This window comes from Aspergillus mulundensis, assembly GCF_003369625.1.
Source record: "Aspergillus mulundensis strain DSM 5745 chromosome Unknown scaffold_6, whole genome shotgun sequence".
NCBI lineage: Eukaryota > Fungi > Ascomycota > Eurotiomycetes > Eurotiales > Aspergillaceae > Aspergillus > Aspergillus mulundensis.
The window spans coordinates 1,921,386-1,926,411 of record NW_020797894.1 but is presented as its reverse complement, the minus strand read 5'-3'; positions in this window follow the sequence as shown (position 1 = coordinate 1,926,411).

Sequence of the window (5,026 nt, the reverse complement as noted above, 5' to 3'; positions counted from 1 at the left end):
AATAAGTTTTAAAAATCTTTACTAATAATAAAAATATTAATAAAAAAATTTAATTAATAAAAATAAAGTATTTTAAACCCTGTTAAATAATATTAAAAAAGTTATTTAAAAATTTAAAAAAAAGGCTGGCCTTAAGGCCACCTTTATAAATTTTTAAGTTATACTTAAGCTATTCCTAACTAAAAAATAAATATAGGTTTAAATACTTTATATATAAGTTTTTACTTTAACCTATACTTAGGGCCTACCCTAGCCTTACCTAACTAGTAGTTAAAACCCTAAATATTAATAACTTAGTTAAGTTATATAGCTTAATATAATAATAAAATATGCTAAGCCTTGGCGGCCTAAGGCCAAAGCTTAGGTTATCTAAGGCGCTAACTCCAGACTAATGGTGGATTAGCTCCAGTGATGTTGAATGGAAAAACGTTGGCCCTGACAGCTTTATAAAAACAAGATCTTTTTTATAAGGTTATAGTAGTTACTTATTTTAGGTTTATTTTAATATTATTTTAATTAATTATAAAACCTAGGAATTCTACCTTTTTTTTTAAAAAAGGTATATTTTTTAAATTAGTAAATAATTTAGCTTTACATAAATATTTAAAAACTTGTTTAACATGCTTAATATATTACTTAAAATTAATAAAGAAAATTAAAATATTATTAAAATAAATAATATAAATTTAATTTAAAATATTATAATTTATAAAATAAATATAATTTAAAAAAGTGGCAGGAGTATTAGTTAACTTAAAAGGTATAATAATATACTTATAATAACTATATTAATATTAAAAAGTTATTTTTTACTAGTTTTTTTTATAAACCTAAATATAATAATAAACATTTTTTAAATTAACTTTAATATAGCGGGTTGCTCCGAAAATTTAGTTAAAAATTTTTAAAATAAAAGGTAAAAGGTATTAATTTTTAACTATTATTTTATTTAACTTTTAATAATTAATATATAATTATAGGCCTTTATTTTTTTAGGTATAAAAAAATAGGTACTCCGGCAGGACTTTTAAAAGGTTTAATATAACTATATTAAATATTTTTATTAATATACTAGTGTAACATAGCTAATTTAATAAAAAGAAATAAATTAGCTTATAAAAAGGTAACTAGCTATTTATTATTATAATATTATATATAAATACTAACTTTAAAAATATTATTTTTATACCGTGTAAGAAAAATATATTTTAAAATATATTAAATTTAAGTAATAAATTATTTATTTAATTTAACTTACTGCTATTATAAACTTTTTTAAGTAAAAAAATAATAATAAATATATAAGCTTAATTCCTGCAAGCCTTTATAAATTTATATTATTTAAAAATTTAGTATTTTATCACTATATTACTAAATTATTATTAATTTATTATTATATAAATATATATAGCTTAAATAATATAATAAAAAAATAATTAGGTATTTAACTTTAGTTTACTTAATTTTTATATAAAATTATTTAAATATTTTTATGGTACCCTTAAAATTAATAACTTTAATAAATACTTTTTATATTCCCCTTAAATTATCTTGCTAATTACTATATTTTTTTAAAATAAAATAAAAAAGTTTTACTTAATTTAAATAAGCATACTTAATAAATTTTATACTTACTATATTTACCTTTACTTTAGTATTTAAGTTTACTTTAATTTTAATTTTATTTTATAGCGCTTTTATTATTATTTTTATTTAAAAATATTTACTTATTTTTATTTTTAAATATTAAGCTAGGGCATAAAACTTTATTTTAGTTTTTTTTTATTTTTTTTATATATTTTATTTTTATTTTAGTTTATATACTTAACTTCTTGCTAATTATCTTACTTTTTTTATAATATTTTTTATTTTAAGGGTTTTTAACTACTACTTTATAAACTTTTATAATTTAATTAAAATTTACTAGCTAAAAGTTAGGGTTTTATAATAATTTTATATAATTAAATATAATATAACCAGGTTTTTTATACTTAAAATATATTATAAAAATTAATTTTAATTAATTTTAATTTAGTATTATTCTAGTACGGCTTTAAAAAAGTTTTATTATATTAAAAATTTATTTTATAGGTATTTTATTATAACTTTTTTTAAAAATTTATTTTATAAAATAACTTTTTTTTTAAATTTTTTACTATAAGTAATTTTATGTTAATTTCCTTTTAAATTAATAGTATTTTTTTTATTTAATAAGTTTTAATTACTTATTATAATATAAGGTAATATAAGGTTATAAATATAATATATAAAATTAATATTTTAAAGTAAGTTAAATTAAATATTTTTTTAATATTTAGGAGTTTTGCATTATTAAGATTATAAATTTTATTTTAAAATAAAGGTAAAAGTTTATTAAAATAGTATTAAATCTATATTTTTTTATTATTTCTTAAAAAATACTATTTTAAAGTAGCTAAATAATTAGTAAAATCCCTAGGATTTTAATCTTTTTTTTAATAAGCTAACTTTAGTTTAATTAGAATATTTAGTAAATTAATTATTAAACTTCTTAAAATTATAGCTGTTTATTTTTTAAAGTATTTTTAAAAAAAAATTTATATTTCTTATTTATACCCTTTAATTTATTAATATATTAAATTTAGTTACTTTTACATGCTAATTTTATTATAGTTAAAGCTTTTAAATTTTACTATTAATTTAATTTATATTTTTTAGGTACTTTTTTAAAGTTTAATTTTAAAGTGTTAAGCTAGTTAAAATATTACTATAGGCTAAAATTAAAATTATACTTTAGTATATTTTTATTTTTAATTTTACTATAATTTTTTAGTAAATTATTTTAATATTAATATTATTTTAAAGGTGTATTATATTTAGCTAATTAATTTTTTAAATACTTAATATATTTTTTTTAAATTTTATATTTATTAAGTTACTAATATTCTACAAGTGTTTTAATAGTTTTTTATAATAATACTTTTAATAATTTTAATAATAAAAAATTATTAAGTATTAAAGGGTCCTTTTTTAAAATTATTAAAATAGTTTTATTTAAAAATAAGGTATAAGTATACTAGCAGCATAGTATATATTTTATAAATAATTAATAAATAAAAAAGTTAAAACTATAAAAACCTTAAGTAGGCTAACTAGGTATAAAATAAAGTATTAAAAAAGTTATTTAATAAAAAATTAATATTAAACATTAAGGCCTAGAATATATAAAAACTAACTTTTAATTAATTATTTTTTACTAGGGTGTTAGCCTTAAATATATTATTAAAATAATAATAATATTACGATTATATAATAGGTTAATATTACTATAACTTTTATTTTATTAGCTTCCTTATCTTATTAGGGCTTGGCACCCGTGGGTGTAACACTTTTAGTTAACTATTTTTTACTAGGGCATTAGCCTTAAATATATTATTAAAATAATAGTAATATTACTACTACATGGCAGGTTAATATTACTATAACTTTTATTTTATTAGCTTTTTTATTTTATTAGGGCTTAATATTTATAAGTATAATAATTTAGCCCTTTTTTAATTAAGATTAACCTAATTTTTAAATAGCTTTAATTTTTATAATAAGCATATTTTATTATTATTTTAGGTTAATTTCGTGTTTAATTATTTAGTTTTTTTATTTAAAATAATTTATTATTAAATACAGGGTTGTTTTAAGGCTTAAAATAATATTTTTTTATTAATATTTTACTTTTAAATAGCTTTGCTTTAAGTGGCTAAAATAGCTATTTTAATAGATAATAAAAGTTTTAAGTTATTTTTTATTAATTTAAGTGTTAATAAATTATAAAAGGGTAGTATTTTATAAATAATAAAAAAGTTAATATAATTATTATAATGCTATATTATTAGTGTTATATAAGTAATTAAATATAAAAAAATAAATTTTTATTTGCTTCCTAGTCTTTTTTTTTAATTTTTTTAATTTTTTTATTTTATTTTTTTAATTATTTTATTTTATTTTTTATAACCTAATATCTTGTTTTCCTATTATTTTATTAATTATTTAATATTATGGCTTCTATAATAAGATTTAAAATTAATTTTTTTGCTAAAGACTATTAATAACACCACCTAAAATAAAAAAGGGAATAGCAAAGGTTTTTTTAGTAATTTAAAAAAAAAGTAAATAAAAGGCTGGCGGCTTTAATAGCAAGAAAAAAAGGGTAAAAAAGGGGAAAAGGCTAGTACAATATATAGGGTTTTATTATATATATTTATTTATTTATTTATATTATAATGCTTAATATATTTTTAGTCTGTACTAAAGGCTAGTAATTTAAATAATAAAAATATTTTATTTTAATTTAATTATAAGTTTAATACTATTATATTAATTTTTTATAAAACTTATTTTTATTATAATAAAGTTTACAAGCCAGTAAGTTTTTAATATTTTTTTTATATTTTATAGCTAATTTATTATATCCCTTAAGTTAAAGTAATAATAATAAGTAATATATATAACTTCTAGCTTTTAATTAGTTATTATTACTTTTTTTATTTATAAATTAATAATAAACGGGTTAAGCTTTTTTTAAAAATAAAAAGTTTTAATAAAACTAGGAATTTATATTTTAAACCTATTTTATTATAATTTAATTACTAAAGGCTTTTAAAAATATAAAAAAAGCTTATTAAAAAAATTCTTCCTTTTTAATAAGGCTAAAAAAATTAATAAAAAGTAAATTTTTATTATTATATTAAAGTACTATTATATTATGCCTTACTTTTTACTATTTAATTAATAAATTTTTTTACTATTAATATAAAAAATAATACTAAAGTTTTATAATTATACCTTTACCTTTTTACTAGTAATACAGGCCATGTTTAATAATTAATTATTAAGTTTTATTTTTAAAAAAAAGTTAAGCTTGCCTGCTATTTATATTTTATTAATACTATAAATTTTAATACTTAAATAACTTATATTAAAATAAAGTTTTTTATAGTAATTAAGGGTGTTTAGCTAGATTAATTATATATTTAATTTTAATAATAATACC